This window comes from Myotis davidii, unplaced genomic scaffold (assembly GCF_000327345.1).
Source record: "Myotis davidii unplaced genomic scaffold, ASM32734v1 scaffold69, whole genome shotgun sequence".
Lineage (NCBI taxonomy): Eukaryota > Metazoa > Chordata > Mammalia > Chiroptera > Vespertilionidae > Myotis > Myotis davidii.
The window spans coordinates 1,507,143-1,526,045 of NW_006300363.1; the positions used below are offsets into that span (position 1 = coordinate 1,507,143).

Sequence of the window (18,903 nt, forward strand, 5' to 3'; positions counted from 1 at the left end):
ATTCCCTTGGGCTTTAAACAAATAATTACTTGGGATATTGCTGGGCTTTTTTGTTTGTTTTTGTTTTCTTCTCTTTCGGTGTGTAAGTATTGCTCTCCACCTGCTTCCTGGCAATCGCCTCCCCCCTCAGGTTGTCAGTAGAACACGGAACACGTGCAGGAGGCTCGCGTCAGTGGCCTGAGTAATCCATCCGCAGTCTCACGGATAAATCATTCATGAGAGCAGCTTTCCATCCTGCTCACTGGGTGCCGGCTTTTCTTGCAAAGTTGTTTTTTGTGTTTTTTTTTTAAATTAACCTTTGCCTTTCTGTCTGTTTCTCACGCGTTTTTCGAAATATGAAGTTCACAGTGTTATATTGTGGTTAGTTTTTTTCTGAGTCAGTCCAAAGGCATGGGCATTGTTAGCACCAATGAGCATGCCACAGAATAAATTCTGTAAATGAAATCTATGAAGACTATTGATTGTGGACTTAGAAATACCCAGCAGAGTTGAGCATGGTGTGTGGGTGTGTATGTATGCATGTATATATTCATGATCTGCATAACTGAAGTCATGGTTCTTAACCATGACATCATGGTTCTTACTACTACATAAGGGTGTTTTTCTTTAGCTCCCTTGAGATTTTTTCATTTAAACACTTTAAGTATGTAAATATCTTGTGTAAGTATCTTGTGTATATATGTTTATACACACACAATTAACATACAGGGTTGGTGAGCTAAGGCAAATCATCACCCCCAGGCCCACCTGTTTCATCCCTTAACCCCACCCCTCAAACTTGTGCATGTGTGCTGCGGGCACCTGTTGGTTCTGAATTCAGCAATGCAGGTGGGAGAAGCCCCTACATCCCTCTCTGGCCTCTGGTGCTGTTGAGGTCGAATGGAATACACCTCATCCTGCCCTCCCAGCGATCCCTCCTGCTGAGGCCAAGAACCTGCTGGGCTGCACCTTGGAGTGTCACTGCTGGTGTTGTGCCAACCTGCCAGGTGACGGGCACACCACCAGGCTCCAGTGTCTCCTTCGCTGTGAAGCAGAACATCATTCCCAGGATCGGACACGTGGGAGGTGCTGCAGATCAGCGAAGCGGCGGCGAAAGGCTTCGCGTGCCCTAGGGCCTGCCCCGGGGTTTATTGCAGAAGCGGGGTGATGACTGAAACATGCAGCCTTCTCTGAGATTAGGTCTTAATATGTTTGGTCTTTAGAAAAGCACATCCAAGTACTTTTGAACGTCACGTGCCAAATAACAAATGCCCCTCCCCCCAGGCTTCTGGGTCTGGTCTTGTGGAGTTGAGGTGGGGGGGAGGGCAAAGATATTCTGGGGAGCATTTCTCTCCCCCCCCACCCCTCCGCCCCACGCCTTTTTCCTCCCCTGAGAACAAGACAGGCTCCTTTGCTGTGTGTTATTGACCGGGTTTTGGCCACAGTGAAGCTTTAAAAATGAATCAAAGATGAAATCTCAGCTATTGACAATTGGTAAGTGTTGCACATAGAATCTAGACGTCTTAATTATAGACATTAAGCCAACCTTATTTCTCCTTCTCTTCCGGTACAGGACACCACAAGTAGGGCCTTCACACTGAGGTCAAGAAAGGGAAGTCAATATGGGAATTTGAACTGTGGCCTCTTCCTTCATTAAAAAAAAAAAAGGGCCAAAAATTACTCATGTCCTCAGTTTAAGTTTGAGCCTGCCATTCGATACTGTGGAATGATGGAATGATTCATTTTTCATCATAGCAAGACATGTTTATGTGTGTGTCTATTGCATTGTATATTTGTTCTCTAAAAGTTAGAAGAAATTTTTTAGATGAAAGCAAAACTACACCCACGTTCAGAAGGAACCTACAATAGAGTTGTTTGCTGATGGTTTCTTTCCCCCCAAAACATGTATGATAGAAATGGCTCTTCATTTAGTAGCTCCTTATTCTCCTCTTTCTTTGAGCACTTTAGAGAAGGATGCTGACACCACGTCTTGCACGGGTTCACAGATGGGGCTGTGGAGAGAGCTTTTCATAGAGGGGTCTACCAGCTGGCGTTTGGGCCATAGCGTGGTGCAACCCGTCATGATGAGTGGGTCTCATGGATACCAGTGTGTGGAATGGGGCGACGTTAACAGTATTCTAGTTTCACGTTCCATAGCCAGATTTCTTGCAGCTCACCGAGAGTTATAAACACTCCCATTAACAGCGGTTCTCAACCTGTGGGTCGTGACCCTTTTGGGGGTCGAACGACCCTTTCACAGGGGTTGCCTAGACCATCCTTCATATCAGATATTTACCTTACGATTCATAACAGTGGCAACATTACAGTTATGAAGCAACGAAAATAATTTTATGGTTGGTGGTCACAATATGAGGAACTGTATTTAAAGGGCCAGAAGGTTGAGAACCACTACATTATAATACGGCGAGTTGACTGCCTCATTTTCCTCATCTATAACTGGGGACTTTTGACTAAATGATAGCTTGGATTTCATCGTGAGCAAAATACTTGAAGAATGGCTAGCTTCAGCTGGGAAAACATGTTATTTTGCAGAAAAAAAGAACCCTGTAATGAATAGTATTCTGCACTAGTGCGTTTTAGCGTCAGCGTGCAATGTATTTGTGCTTTTATTTGTGAAACTTCACTTTGCTCTGGTGAGTGTTGATGTGACACTAACCGACTTCCTTAGAGTTATGTCTCATTGCTGGTGTGCCATGGCCCTGGAAGCAGGCATCCCAGAGACGGTGCTCCTTTTGCTGACTCCTATAGCCACTTATTAGCTGCTTTCAGGAACTGTGTTCTCGAGTCGACACTTCTTTTCCTTCTGGTCGCTAAAACACAAGGCGAAGCCGTGTCTCTGGAATAGTAGTTATTCAAATAAGTACATCTTTTCCATTTGGTGCATTTTGGTTTACAGATATGAAAACTGTAGAGTGACTTTTCCCTTGACTAGGTCTATACTATGTAGTTACCTATCGGGAAAGAATATGCACCAACCTCCTCTATTTTTTTAGTGAACTAGAAGGAAACAACCTACTTTTCGTTGTCTCCACGTCCTGGCAATTACTCTCCCAGCCACAGCACAGTGAGTGTCTACCATACAGCCAAGGAGGTCCATGTCCCCTGGGGGTGGCTGGTTGGGTCTCTCTGGCTGTAGCTGAGGAGGTCCGTGTCCCCTGGGGGTGGTTGGTTGGGTCTCTCTGGCTGTAGCTGAGGAGGTCCGTGTCCTGTTGGGGTGGCTTGTTGGGTCTCAGGCTGACAGCAGCTCACATTTGTTATCTCATGCAGCAGTTTGCAATCCGCTGACTGACTTGTTCCTGCGGATGCATATTTTGAGGGCAAATCATAATTCATGCTTTTCCCAAGGTCCGACACATTTACAAGTGACAGAGCGTATCTGGCTGAGAAACAAGCTTCCTGCTGTCCTTGCTGCTCGTTTTCTGATGTGTTTGTTGGTGCACTTTCCCCGATAAGCTGACCGGGAATAAATGCCAGCGTTGTCCTTCTGGCTCTTCAAGTGGAGGATGTGCTCTGAAACCCAAGTACAGCAAGACCCCAGAGTAGGCCCCAGAGGGAGGGAGGGAGATGAGGAAATAGGAAGGGAGGGAGAAAAGAAGAGAGGGAGAAGGACTAAAGACAAAGGGAACTCCCCCTGGGTGTTGTCGGGGAGAGAAGCAGGCTTGCCACTCACCACTCCTCCGACCTTCCTAAATTACCATTCCTATCTAGCCTGCTGTTCAGAAAGTTCTGCTTTTGTTTCTCCTTTCCTGGCAGGGGAAGTAATTCAGCTTCATTCTCTTTGGGAACTTCACTTTCAAGGTAGATGTCCTAGTCAGCTCCAAAAAGGATGGTATTCTAGAATCTTCATGGGCCCCACATGGTCCAGCTTCCCCTGCCAGGACCTCCTGCATTTGTGGGGCCAGGCCACTGGGAGCGCCCCCTGGTGGTAGCCTGCTGCGGGAGGCGTGCACTCCCTTTCTTCATGGGTTTCAGGTGCTTAGCTGTGAGCCAATTTGCTGAAGACAGAGGGCTTGCTTGGAACTCATCGCCCCCTCTCTTTCTGCTCTGTCGCCGGCATGAGGATCTGTTCCGTCTAGGCGTAAGGATGACAGCACTGGACTACCTATCTCTGTCCAGGTACCTGTTGAGCAATGGATCTATCATTCTGTGTAATCTTTATGGGCTCGTAGGAATGGTATGCTTTTGTATATTGGAGAGTCACTGGGCTATTAAACCTTTTCAAGCATAGTTTACGTTATGTGCTTACCAAGCTGCCAGATTCTGTCACTTGAGTTATCGATGAAGCATTTGGAAGTAGAAGCAGCAGCTGCCTGCACATACATACATGTGCAGGTAAGTGGCTGCTATGCTGTCTCTGACAGACACGTGTGATCCATTGGGTTAAATCTCCCAGCCCCTAAGTACAAGAATTCCTGGGGTATTTTGAAAAGAGAAAAACTCTGGAAGTGGTGCTAAGTGCCAAGGCCCAATAGCCAGAGTCTTAGAGGAAATCAAAGAGTCAGGATCCATGTGAGTGCCCATAAACTTCAAGGCCTAGAGAGAACTGTTAGTTTAGCTATTTTTTAAAAAATATTTTTATATTGATTTTAGAGAGGAAGGGGGCGGGGGAGAGAGATAGAAACATCAATGATGAGAGAGAATCATTGATTAGCTTCCTCCTGCACGCCCTCTCCTGGGGATCAAGCTCCCAACCTGGGCAGGTGCCCTTGACTGGAATCAAACCTGGGACCCTTCAGTCTGAAGGCTGATTAATTTATTTTCGTGGCTATTAATATTTTAATGAATATTTTTTTCCATCGACTTTTAGAGAGAGTGGAAGGGAGGGAGGAGACAGAGAAACATCAATATGAGAGAGACACATCAATCGGTTGCCTCCTGCACGCACCCCTACCAGAGATGGGGATCGAGCCTGCAACCAAGGTACGTGCCCTTGACCGGAATCAGACCTGGGACCCTTCAGTCCAGAGGCCAACTCTCTAACCACTGAGCCAAACCGGCTAGGGCTTGTTGATAATCTGAAAGATGACTTTCAGCCTATCTGGAAAAATAGGCTCTTTTAGTCAGTAATCCTCACTAAGTGTATCTGTCCATTGATGCGTTATGCTGTATGTGTGTTCTTTTTTTTCTTGATTTTTTTTTGTTCGTTTGTTTGAATGGGTTCTGCTTTAGGGGAGAAAAATGACAAGGTTTGGCTGTATGTCCCAGGAAGAGGCCACAAAAATGAAACCTCAGAGTCACATGCCAAGAAAGAAATTCCCCTGACATATTTCGAGCTGATGCTTAACGGACTGGAACCAGTTTGCATTTTTACAGGGCGGAGACAACCACAGGCGGAGCCCCCCCTCGGGCCCCAGCTGGCTCTCGGGACCTGTTCTGTGCAGACCTGGTGATTCCCCGCCCATCACACAGCTCATACTTACTTAAAGGGTACCATGAGCTCATCACTTCAATACCGACAATTGCCCTTTTGAAACGGTCTTGAAGGACTTGATATTTTAGGGTTTAATTATCAGGGAGACTGCAAAGGCGATGCAGTGAAGCTCTGAAAGAAATGTCAAATACTCGAGTAGAAGAGGAAAGGGAGTGAATTAAAACGTAAAAAGCAGCCCCCTGGTCAGCTCTCGCCTCCTGGGCTGATTGGGCACGGAGCAGCTGTACCCGAGTGTTTGTTAATTACACAGCGCGGGAGAGAAAGCCCACCCTTTTCTAAATCTTACGTCTGACCTGTACACAGTCCCTATTTTTTTAGTTTATTTTGTGCCGTTTGCACATGCTGTTCTATGAGTTCTGCAGCCTGAGGAAAAATTGAATGAGTGAACTTCAATCTGATTTTGGCCATATTCTCTAATTTCTGAAACTTCAGACTCATTTTGCATTTGCTGAGATAGTTCATTTTCCTAGTGTTTTTGTTCCCGCAAGTAGCATTTGCCAGAGCAAAGTTAATTTTACGTGGGTGGCATCCTCAAGTCATACCTCACCAAGAAAGACTGGATGCTCTGTATCAGATACATTCCCAGCTCTGTTCTCAGGCGGTGTGTTGGAGGGTAATTGCAAGTTGTACTCCAGGGGAGTGTTTATCATTGGTGAGCGGGCATTGTGTCTGTTACTAATTAGCTCCTGAGTCCCCTGAGGCTATTCATCTCTCCTGCGCGGCCAGTGTCTGGCACATAATAGATGCCCAGTAAAGGTATATTGAACGGAATTGAGTGGCAACAATGGGTATAGATCGGACTGTCGCAGGAAAACATTGTCATCACGAGCAGAACCCTCAGCCCGCTGTGGTTATAGGGGAGAGCAAATCTAAACCTCATTTTCACACCTTTGAGTCTGAACCAGTTTGACAAATCGAATGAATGTTTTTCTGCACGTGGAACAGTGAAAATTACTTTTTAAAGCTGGAACAAACGGGGAGCTGGAATGGCAATCTGATTTCTTACACCCTCGGAGGGGAACATGTCTTGCTGTGCGGCCCTCCCTGTCCCTGCTTGGTTGCGTGAAAAGGTGTGGCAGAGTTGGACTTGACCTCCGGAGAGAAAGTGGCTCACCTTCAGGGCCCCCGTGACCCACTCAGGGGTGGGGGTGGGGCAAACACCTATAGAAAGCCTCCGCAGGATTCAGAGGGGAAAGATGAGGAAGCAGGAGCATCAGAATTGGATCAAACAGTGCGATCGATGAAGCTGAAACTGGGTTAACAGCCAGTGAAGCCACCCCTGGAGCCCGGGTGGGGTGGTAGCGTCTAGAAGCCCTGAGCTTGGCCTAGCTGGTTCCCGGGGCTGTGGTCACCAGGGGAGGCAGGCACCCCTGCTCACAGCCCACCCAGCCAGGTGCAGATACCCTGTGAGTGCTCGCTGAGGGCAACAGGGTGGAACCAGCCGATATCATTACCGATAGCCCACGAGCCCTGTTAGCATTTCTCCAATTTCCTCTCTTTTGTCAGGAACAGAACTGCATTATCAGGTGTTCCCACAAAATTGACCTGGTATTTCCTCCCTGGGTTTAGTGCTCAATTGCCGAGAAGTGAAGAGTCAGCAGTTTAGGCCAGTCGCTGGCAGTGAATGTCTCCAATGAGCAAGACTCCATCAAAAATGGGTCAGGGCCTCCACCCCAGTGCCCGCCCCCCTCCCCCGCACCCTCGTGCAAAGGAGGTTGTTGGAATCGAGGTCCAGCCTCTTTGGGATGCCGCATGGATCCCTGATGAAAAGCAGGGTGAGGATTGGGTTACGTGGGCAACAGCTGTAGGTCATTTTTAAATTTTCAGAGAAACTGGCGCCTTTTTAAGAGGCGGTAGCTTTTTCTGCCACTGTCTGAGGCTTGGACCTGGGCTCGCCTGGTTCGAGTGGTGAACGAGGCAGCCTGTGTTTGCCAGGCTGGAGTCGGGGCTTAGCCCTCGGTTCCTCCTCCTCTTTCTTACTGGGGCGCACATTGGCCGGAGCTGGACAACTGCCTGCCTCTCCTCCCCCGTCCTCCCTCCCTCCTGTTCCAGCGCAGGGATTCCTCTCTGACCGCACTGGTGGGCCGGACACACCCACACCCGCGACCCAGTGCTTACACCTTGGCGCTGGGTCCCTGAGGCTCTGGTGCCTGTGCCTGCCGTCTGCCCTGGGCCCACATCCTCTCTGATTGTCCCCTGGCCTCGGGCTTCCCTGTCACCTTGCCTGCTCGCCACACCTGGGGGCGTTGCATGGGCTCATCCCGGGTTGCTACCCATCTGTTCCTCTCAGCCGGAGCTGCTCTGCCCGGCTCAGGATCTGTCTTCACCCCTGGGTCCTGGCATGTTCCCCGGAGCACCCGCCTTCGGAAAGGGAACCCCTTGCTCTCAGGACCCTCAGTAACCATGGAGTTCTCTGCCCGGCCAGTCCTTTACCGTCCTACTGTTGTTCAAACCCAAGTATGACGGGAGGGAGAACCAGAGCCCAATAATCACCATAGCAACGCCAAAAACAAGGGCCCCAGGAGCTGCTGCCATGTCCTGGTAGAAACCTGAGCCCGAGAGCCAGACCGGCGGGTTGGGAAGTCAGCCCCCGCCCCTCCCCGGCATTAACTGTGTGACTCCGCGGTTTGCTTCTCTGCCGCACTCTCTCCTCGCCCTTCGTGAACTTATGTAGTAAGCATATTATGGGGACTTACTCTTATTGTTCCTTATTTTCTCCTGTGACCAGCCCAGGCCCAGTGACCCAACAGCGTGCGATAAAATTTAGAGATCCTCCCGCAGCAGCACCTCCAGATCGGGACCCCAGTGATGCCGTCGACATCAGCAAAGACCCCCAGTGACAGTGCTGTCTGTGTGCATTGGTGTGCACCCCTGAGGGCTTTACGCACTGCTCGGTGCCGGCCCTGGCCTGCAGCAGCGTGCTCCCTGCCTGAGGCCCAGCGAGGCGTCTCCACGGGCATCTGATCAGCAGAGCAGGCCGTGGGGCCCGTGGAAAGGCTACCGTTGCTATGCAAATCGGAAAGGGACACTTCCGCTGCCCCCTGGGAAACGGCCGGGTGGTGGTGCGTCGAGGCCACGCTGTGCATTTGCTAGCCGGAATACAGCGGGTGGAAAAGGGCCACGTTGGCAGCTTCCCGGCCCACATTCGAAGCCTTGAGCTTTCAGACATGCTGAAGGCCTTGTCCCATCCCTGAAAGCAAAGCCGCTTTTTCTCAAGTCTCCTTTGGGCGGGTGTTCTTGTACCGGAAGTTCATTTCTTTCCACTGAAGGGCATGGTGAATAGTAAGTACAACTGTGAGAGCTAGGATCGCTGCGGTTAGTGGCTCTGGTTGAATTTGGCTGTTTGAGGGTTTCGGGTGGCCATACTAACTGTAAAGTCCGTGTGTCATCTGGGGCCTGCGGAGTATCGGAATGTTTTCCCCGGTATTCACAAAGAGCAGTTTTCCAGGCTCGGCCCAAGCAACCAGCTCGGTGACCTCGCAGTCCTCCCGCAAGCCACCTTCATTTTCATACAGCCCTTACCTCATCCCCTCTTATAGTTAGCAGAAATGCGATACCCAGTCACTTTCTTTAGTCCTATAGAGTTTCCACCCTTTGGGGACAAACAGAACAAGCTTAATCCTTCCTGCAAATACCAGACATTCAAGTATTTGCAAAGAGCTGAGTTGCAGGCTGTCTTCCCTTTCAGGCAGCTTCCCCCCTCTCCCCCCTCACGCCCCTTCATTTTAGGATGTGATTCTGAGTCTCACCATCTTGCTTGTCTTTGGACATCCTAAACCAGAGAGAGACTGGAACCACAGTAACGAAAGCCCTTGAAACCCCAAGCCATGTCTCAGGAGGAAGAAGGAGTTGTGTGGAATTCTCACCTCCTCCATTCTAGATGGTAATACCTCTGTTAATGCAGCCTCGTCCAGTAGTTCTTCTGGCAGCCATACGACATGCTTAACTGTATCAGGTAAAATGCCTCCGTCTTTTCATCTGTACTGTGGTTGATCTTGCTCTCTCTCTCACTCTGTGTAGTTTGGAGGCCAGATGTGGGAATTTGAATTCTGCTTATTATTCAGTGTCTTATCGATAGGGTCCAGTTTTTAGAACCAGCCTTGTCTAGCTTTGGAATTTTCTTTGGGCTTCTAATTTGATCAGCCAGGAAGTATCCTGTGTTTCCCAGTTTCCTGTTTCCTGCCCAGTTGAGAACCTTGCCTCCTGTGGGATCCCCCAAGTCTGGAAGGGAAAGCCAGTTACCGACCTGCACCTTGCATAAGGCAGCCTCCCTGTCGACACACGTCCAGAATGGATGCATTTGCTCTCACCTGCCGGTCAGGAGTTTCTGTCACAGATGCAGGTGTTTGCACTGCAGACATGAATGGGCATGGAGTTGGGTTGGGGAAGGAGAGACTTGGGTGGCTCTCGATGAGGATTTAAAGGAATGTGTGTTGGCGAGGAACCCTCCTTCCTGCTGTGGTGGTCCTTGTTTCATCTTGCCTAGTTTCCCCCCACGCCTGGACTGGAAGAGGCCAGGGCTTCTGACGACCTTGGCAGCTGACCTCCTGAGATTGACAGGGGTCACACTTCTGCAGCCTTCAGCTGTCCAGATTGAGTACAGGGCAGGCCCAGGCTCTGCTCGCTGGTCCCCTGGGGCCTGTGCCTCTCTGCACCAGGGCACCTCCTCCCCTTGTCCTGGCCAGGCTTCCTGAGGGGCCTGGGTGAGGGGAGGCCCTGGGCTCAGAGGGAGGCTGTGAGGGGCTGTGAGGACATCAGCCAAGGCACCGGCTGCACTGAGACTCTGTCAGCATCTGGCTTTGATCACCTCCCAGTCTGCGTGGTGGCCGTTCGCATCCCCCCAGTTTGCTTTCCCTCTATTTCATAGGAAGTAGGAAGAGCTACCTTTTCATGGGCCTGTGGAGGCTGCAGTTGCCTGAGGCCCAGGCTACCTTTGTGTCTTCCATTCATTGATTTCCATGTCAGCTGGATTCTGTCTTTCCATTTTTCTCTTCCCTTAATCTAGTCACTAGTTTCAAGTTATTTTGGAACCCCCTAAAAGGATGTGTATTTTTTAAAAATAAATTTCCTTTCTCTCCAGTCTGGTGAAAGGGTAAAAGAGTTATCTGTGGATGCCCACAACCTCTCAGATCTGGGCTGGAGCTTAATTTACACCGCCCTGCCTGGCCCTTCACAACCTGGGGAGGTCGGTGGCGTTCATGTCCCCCATAGAGTTGGAGAGAATTGAGGTTTTGAAGGGAAAGTGCCCAAGATCACATGGCTGGTGAGTGGCGGGGGGAGGATGGCACGGGACCTGCACTCTGGTCCTGCCAGACCGAGAGGCTGTGCTGGGCTCACACTGCCCAGACCCCCCCCACCCCCGAGAACGTGCTCTGGGTGTCAGAACAGCACCACGTCAGAGGCCCACGCTTCGTCCAGAAAACACAGAAATCTCCAAAGGAATAAAAATACATCCTTTCAATGTTGAGAAAATGATTTAAAATTCAGAAAGAAAGCATAAAGGTGAGCGGTATGAGCTGTCAGCATTATTCAGGGACGTCGCTTAGCAAGGCCCACCAAAGGGTTATTGAATTATCCGGGGTGTGATACTGTTTCTGTTTATTTTGAGCGTTTCAAAAATAACTTTGATATAATTCACATCATACACAATGCACTCATTTTTAAAGTGTTTTCAAAGCTGGGCACCCATCAACACAGTCCATTTCAGAGCATTGTCATCGCCCCAGAAAGAACCTGTCAGCAGTCCCTCCCCACTCTCTGACTCAGCAGGCCTTTCCCACAGTGAGTCTTGCTCAAACCAGCCAGCTCTACCAACTTAGTGGTTGCCTCATTAACAGCTTGAGTAGTTTCAACAACTAAGTATAGTTTTACTACAGCTTTTATGGCTCACATAGGAGTATCTCGGATGGACACCTGGTAACATAATTCCCATTGTTGGATTCTTAGCTGCTTTCCAGCTCTCTGACATTATCTATAATGCTGTTTTAAACATCTCCCGTGCCACATTTTTATGCACATCTCTGGTCATTTTCTCTTAATTAATTGTTGAGTGCGGAATTGCTGGTGTGCAAAATGACAAGTTTTTAAGCGGACAACAATGAGATGTTCCTTTTTGTGTGCCTCCCCCCCACCCCCTTTTGCTGGTCTCAGTCACTGTCCTGAAGCGCTTGCCGGTTCTGTTTTCTAGTTTCTGTTTCTGTGCACCCAGCAGCCTGAGTCTCGGAACCGTACAAAATACCTGATGGACGTACCGAATGACAGAACACACTCAATTCTAAATATGTACTATGGTTATTTTTTTAGGGTGATGATTTGGAAATCACTTTGGGATCTTGCAGCCTGTTACTAGGAATATCATCTTTAAAGTCATATTTTTAGATACTACACGAATGATTGAAGAAATTAGAAAAGAGAGGTGAATAAAAGGAAAGAAAAGTGCAATGAAATCTTCTTAGACACCATCTCAGACACCATCCCTCCACGGCTTTGGTCTGTATCCTTAGCACACTCTTCCCCATGGGGGCAAAAAAAACAAAAACAAAAAGCACACACACATTTTTTTAAAATTACCGGATGGCTCTCCATGACGATTATTGACAAATGTAAGTTTTTAAAACACGTGTGCAAGTGTAGATGAAAAAGCAGTTTGGTCTTAAAATTCTGAACCACTACTCATAGTTATAAGCACTGACTCTGCCTGTGGTGCCTGGCGGGCTGACTGGAAGTGCCCTGTTTGTTCCGCGAGGCTGATTTTTTTCGTTGCCTCCCTGCTGCTCTCCGCGCCTCGTGTCCTTCTATGTATGAACACTCCCCTGGCCCCTTTATGTTAGGCCTCCCCGGTTGTTCCCCTTGTTCCCCGTGCTCCCCGTGGGCATCGGGATCCCTTGGACACCTTCGCATTTCCTTTCTGGAAATTTCTGGCCTCATTGCCTTGTAATTATGTTGTGTTCCACATCCCTGGTGCTTTATTGGTTCCCAACATATTGGATAAAAGGGAGGTAATTAGTGGATTACGGCTTCTTTTAAGTTGTTCTCCAAGATAAGCAGAGGGAAATGCTGCTACGCGGGTAAAAATTTACATCATAATGCGAACAGATTTTGTCGCCTAAGCCCCATGTAATCTGAAGAAAATGAAAGCATTTTATTTATGGAAACTTGGTTCACGTATTTATCGCTAAGAATTAAAAATCACCATGGCTTTGTGGTCGCCCTATAATTTTAGAAGCAATGCTGTACTGTTTTTTGGTTAATCCTCTCCCAAGGATATTTTTTCCATTGATTTTTTGAGAGCGTGGAAGAGAAGGGAGGGAGGGGGAAGGAGAAAAAGAGAGAGTGAGAGAGACACATTGACCAGTTGTCTCCCGCATGCATCCCGACCCGACCAGGGCAGGAAGAACCTACAACCCAGGTATGTGCCCTTGACCGGGAATTGAACCCTCGACACTTCAGTGTGAGGGCTGATGCTCTGACCACTGAGCCACCGGACAGGGCCCATGTTCACTTTCGGGATGCCCCGCATTTGTAACTAAACGTTAACATCCTTCTTTCAATTCTGAGACAGTCCCCACCCCCATCCCATCATCGACTGAAATAACACCAATCCAGGACATTACGGATGGAACACTTTTCCCCTCACGCACCCGCAGGAGCTTGGCAATCATGTGACTAAAACAAATAAAATAGACATCACACTGGATTCTGAAATGAGAGTGTTTATGACAACATTTGGAACAACTTCATAATTTCCTCTGTGAAGCATGACCCAAGGTAGTATTTTCTTGGTCGATATGAATCACATTTCTTTCCACCAGAGCGTGATTTTCCTCTGACCTCCTACCTGCCCCGTGGTTTGCATGAGGCGGCCAGGCCTGTTTTCATAATTTCACACCGGTGTTGCTGCAGACTGCCCCATGGCCGTCCCGACGAGGTGGGAAACCTCCCCGGACTTGTATCCTCCTTCGGCCTGGCCAAGGGCGTCCTTTCTGCCACAGGCCTTCCGTGAACTGGAGGCTGGGGTAAGAGCCCTTCCCTGGACTCACAGCCCACAGGCCAGGCTTCCTTCTTGACCGTGAAGTTATCTATTTGTGACTCTCTTCTCAACTAGACTCAAAGCTCGTGGGGCGACCTGAGCCGAATTGATCTTGACCATCATCACCAGGGCCTATTGCCATAGGTGGGATGTAGCTGCTGTCAGTAACTATTTGTTGACCAGAATTTAAATATTTTATTGATTTTTTTGAGAGAGGAGGGAGAGAGGGAGGGAGGGAGGGAGGGAAGGATAGAGGGGAGGGATGGAGAGAGAGAGAAAAAAATTGAGGTGAGGGCGCAACATTGATTGGCTGCCTCCTGCACCTCCTCCCCACCCCCCCACCACTCTCTCACCACCACCCCACCCCCTGGGATCGAGCCTGCAACCTGGGTATGTGCCCTGATTGGGACTCGAACCAGCAGCCTTTCGGTGCAGGGGACGGCACCCAACCGACGGAGCCACCCTGGCCAGGGCTGTTGGCCAGAACTGAACTGAACCGAAAGTTTTCTACCCGTTGCCTCTGTTTCTTTCCTGCCTCCTGCATCGTGTTCCTCTGATTTTACCACTGCCAAGCCATGACCTCTGTGTGACATGACCCTCCAGCCCCTGACCCAACAGACTAACCTCGGTCACCTTCCTCGGGCTTCTTGTGAGAGGGGCACTGTTGAAACGGCTCCCACCTGGAAATGCTCCCGCCTTCAGGTTTCAGGCTCCGCTCTCCGCTCTCCCCTTGCCTCTCTCCCAGGCTTGTCTCCCCTCTTCTCCTGACTTCTGGCCTCACCCCGCAGGCACACCTGTTCCTAGACACTGCTTTCAGGGTGCCCACTGTCTCTTTGGTGGGTTCCACCATCTCTGCTAAGCAGATGCCCCAAAGGCTCGTTCTTCATGAAACTCAAAGGCCTCTCACGTCTGCCAGCCTCCCTGGCTTTCTGCTGGGAGCACCCCAGGGACTTGTGTAAAGGGGGGCCCAGCTCTTGGCTTCACCCTTGACCTTCGGCTTGTAACCAGATGGTTTGTTTACTGACCCAGTATGTGCTAAGGATGTTGACTGTTGGTGAGGCTGCTAGGATATCAACACTTTGGCTTACGCTTAAAGCAGGGATTAAACAAGAAGAAAGAGAGGCAAGGAAGGGGGGTAACCTTGTTACTCACCTACCCAGACCCCCAAAAGGCTTCCAGTTTGAAAACCACCACGGCAGGTTCTTTCGGAAGTCTTGTCTGATGCTGTTATCGTCGGGCCCTCGGCCATGTTTCCTGCTTGTAAATGAGTGATGTCCTCCATGTAGGCGAGTGCTACACGTCATGTCTCTGGGCTCCTGGGCTCCTGGGGTTCCAGGTGTGTGTTTTCCGGGTGGGTTTATGCTTGTGTGGGAGCCTCCGTTGCCTCCCCCCTGAAGACTGAGACGGGACTTTCTGTCATCAGCAGGCACCGTGCACACACTTGTTATGAATGTGATTGCACATACCAGCCAGGATGTTAAACACGCCATATTAAGAAAAGCGCCAGTGGTTTTCATTTAGGGCTTCTGGTTACACTTCGATATTGAACCCTTTAAGCGTTTGGACTTTATTAAACTCATTTATAATCATGACCAAATGAGTCTTTACAGATGCCCCAGATGTATTTGAAATTTCACAATTTCCATTTCATACCCTCAGTTCGTGTTCAAATCACTTTTTTGCTTAGTCAGCCATCATCTTTGTGGGCGCTTATCTTTCCCTTTGGAGGTGTGAACAGAACCTTGGTTTATGAGTTTGCTGTTGTTCGTTGCTGCTTCAGACTGAAAGGCCCTCCCCTTCCATGGGTCTGCATGGGTGGTGCGGGTCAGTGTTACGGGCTCAGAGTAGCATGCAGTTCACAGGGGGAGGAGAGAACTGTCTCGGGCCGGGCATTCATGCTGGAGGCAGGCCTGTGTTCTGAGACGTGAGCCACCTGGGAGCCCCAGAAGCAAGTCCTGTTCCCCTAGAGCCGTGGTTCTCAACCTTCCTAATGCCGCGACCCTTAATAAAGTTCCTCATGTTGTGGTGACCCCCAATTTCATTGTTACAAATTGAACATAATTAAAGCATAGTGATTAATCACAAAACAATATGTAATTATATATGTGTTTTCCGATGGTCTTAGGCGACCCCTTATGAAAGGGTCGTTCGACCCCCAAAGGGGTCATGACCCACAGGTTGAGAACCGCTGCCCTAGTGCCTTGCAGGTCTCTCACGAACCCAGCAAAGTCATCCCAGGCAAAAGGAAAAGACTTATAAAAACAATGCAGTGAGAGTGATGTAAACTGTGGACTTGGGCGATTGCAATGTATCACTGTAGGTTCATCAGTTGTAACAAATGTACCCTCTGGTGATGGTGTTGACCACGGGGCGGGCTGTGCACGTGTGGGGACAGGGCGTATACACGGGAAATCTCTGTACCTTCCATGCAATTTTCCTGCGAACCTTAAACTGCTCTTAAAGAAATAAAGTCTCTAAAAATATATTGCAGTCCAGTATGAGGGGCGTGATGAACCCTTGTGTTGAAGGCATGTGATGTATTTTTTTAGGGTCAAAATGCACACGGGTTTTGGTGTTCACACATGGAGCTAGTATTGCCAAGTCACGTGGCTCTATGCCTTTAGGGATGGATGTAAAAGGAAAGTTGGATTCTTCAGGTGATTTTGAAATCCGCACAAAAACACTGCTTAAAAATCAAACCTTAGGATGTTCCCTCAAACACGTTGGCCTGATTTGTCATCAACTTACCTTTAAGGGATTTTTTTGTTTGTTTGTTTCCATAAAGCAGATGAGCCTTTATAATACAGTTACGGGGGCATTAAGATTTTATGACTGTATATACCGATACACAGTTGGTATCAGAAAAGCCTATTCCATTTCATCTGAGTTGAAGAATAAGGGATAGTGGAACTAAGTAAAAGGAAGGAGGCTGTTCAGCAACCACCTGTTGGCAAATGTGTTGCCACCATGATCTGCCTTTTCCCACGAGTGTGGCTTCAGGGCCATCACCGGCCAGTGATGGTCAGAGCTTCTCTGAAAATTCTTTCTGCCCTCAGCCCCAGGCCCCGCTCTCTGCTCAATGCCTCACCCCCCAGACCACCACCTCCTCTCCACCATCAGCCACAGATGTGGGCTTCCCCACGACTCGGCGGCTTGGGGTCCTTATTCACTGTGTTGCCTTCAGCTGTCAGCCACGTAGATGCCTCCCAAACCCCTCCGCAGTCCAAGCTGTCTTTACACCTCTACCTTGACCTTCCACTTGCTTGCCTGACACATCCACCTGGGAGGCCCACCAGCACATCCTCCTCCACTTGTCCAAACGGACCCCCTGTGGACACCACACAGAGGATCGTTTCTCCTGCAGCCTGTGTCCTTCCTGTGGACCGTGTTCCCAGGCTGCCAGTCCGCAGGTCCAGGTAAATTCTTTCTTGTCTCCTGGTCTCTTCCCTTCATTTCCCACAACCTACCAGACCTCCCTTTACATTTAGGGTTCTTTCTCTTGCAAGTACAGAAAAGTCAGGTCAACAATGCGCAAACAATGCAACGCATGTATGATATGATCTTACGTGTTCAGGACTGTTGACTTCTGCCATATGTGTGAAGGCATAGATAGATGCAAAAAAAAATAAAAATGACATTTTAAAGGGTGTCTGGTGGTTCCCACGCCTGGAAAGTCCGGAGGTGAGCACCGTGCCAGTGCGGAGATCTGACTTCTCTCTCCTGACTCTTCTACTCTCTCAGTTTCACCCTCTTAGACCCATGATGGTGTCAGCGTTGCCCAGGTGCCCTGGCTAATAACCTAGGGCCACCCTTGGCTCCCCTTCCTTCACACCTCATATTTAATCCCTCGGCCCTTTTCTTCAAAATGTATTGCAAATCCAACCAGGGAGAAACGCAGAAAAGGGAGCATCCGTCAGACTTGGTGACGTCAGAGAAAGGGAGCTGAGAAAAAGGTTAGCGATGATTCTCCCGGGGGAGGGGAGGAGAAATGGGGAGACCAGGGTTCCGTGGAGAGTTTTATGGGCGTGTGTACCAAATGCCTAGGGCCGAATCCGCGTGCTGCCTGAAGCATGGCCCTCCTTAGACTGCGATAAAACACGTGGATTTGATTTGTTTTTATACAACTTGAACGTGGATCCCACGAGAAGACTGTTTTCACTGTTACAAATGTGAAACCAATAATTTTCTTTTAACGTGCAAATATAGTATGAGCTCCGTTTTTCCTTACTTTCATTTCACTGTCATTGTGTTCGGAGGCGCCGTTACCGTTCACCATCCCTTCCAGCTAAGCAAGATTTAATTAAAGCCATCTCACACGAAGGCAGCCATTTAGAGGCAGCCTCTAAAAAGGGAGCTCTCAGACATTCAGCTGCCAGTCTTCTGTTCTAAGCAAAGTTGAACTATTAAATTTAGTAGGTTCTCTCTGGGAGTCAGGATTTGCTACGCAATGGCTTTATCCCCATTAATTTGGGATGACAGGGAACTTTTATGCATACTGTGTCTCTGTTTATTCGTGGGGGATATGTTCCAAAACCTGCAGGGGGTACCTGAAACCGGGTAGCCCGGAGCCCTGCATGATGCATATGCTTTCTCCTATCCACACACGGCTGTGATAAAATTTCATTTACACCTTAGGAATAGGAAGAGAGGAGCACAATCACGAAGACCAGCTATGCCAGTGTAGTCTAATGCAAGTTATGAGGATGTGGCCTCTCGCAAACTCTCTTACTGTCCTGCACCCATCCTCCCTCTATTTCTTCCTTCAGATCATCCGTTCTGAACCCCAGGTCTTTGTACAGGCCTCCCTCAGGGTCTTTCTCCCTCAGGTAACCCGCGTGGAAATGGGTCTCTGGAAACACACGAGCCTTCTCTCCATGTCCCTCTGGGCCTTCCAGGCACGTCTGGGTCCGAGACTTCCGTGGAAGGTGGGGGGCTCCCAGGCAGGGGGGAAGGAGTATTCTGGAGTCGGTGGTGGGGCTTTGTGCTGCCTGTAGATTATACTGTGCAGGGAGAGCCTGGTTCTTCTTAGGAAAAAACATGGGTGTGAGATTTTGGAGGCATAGAGTAGAAATAGTGTTAGCTGGAGACATACGATCGTGTGGCTGGGTTAGTGGGGATAGAAAGGACAAATACAGGGAAACAAACTGTCCCTCCAAAGGGATTTGATAAGTATGTGGAGCTGGATTAAGAAAAGGGGGAAAGAGAGATGAAAGACCCGGAATGTTTGAATGATTAAGTAGGGAATGAGAATGTTTCTCTTCCCTTTGAAACACTGTATCCATAAAACACGCCCGCCAGCCTCTTCCTTTAGTAACTTCTCCTGGCTCCAGTGCATGAAGGATGGCTTTGCGCCTGGGGAGAGGCAGCGGGTGAGACTGATTTGTGCATCACGGTGCTGCCTTATGACTCATCCTTAGAATGTGGCCGTGGACATGCTTTCAGC

General features: G+C 49.1%; 1 protein-coding gene across 1 annotated transcript in view; it reads left to right on the forward strand.

The window, feature by feature from the left end:
- The window catches only part of PRKCA (protein kinase C alpha), a 276,998-nt gene that overhangs the window by 103,804 nt on the left and 154,291 nt on the right, over positions 1-18,903 (forward strand). The window lies entirely within an intron of this gene.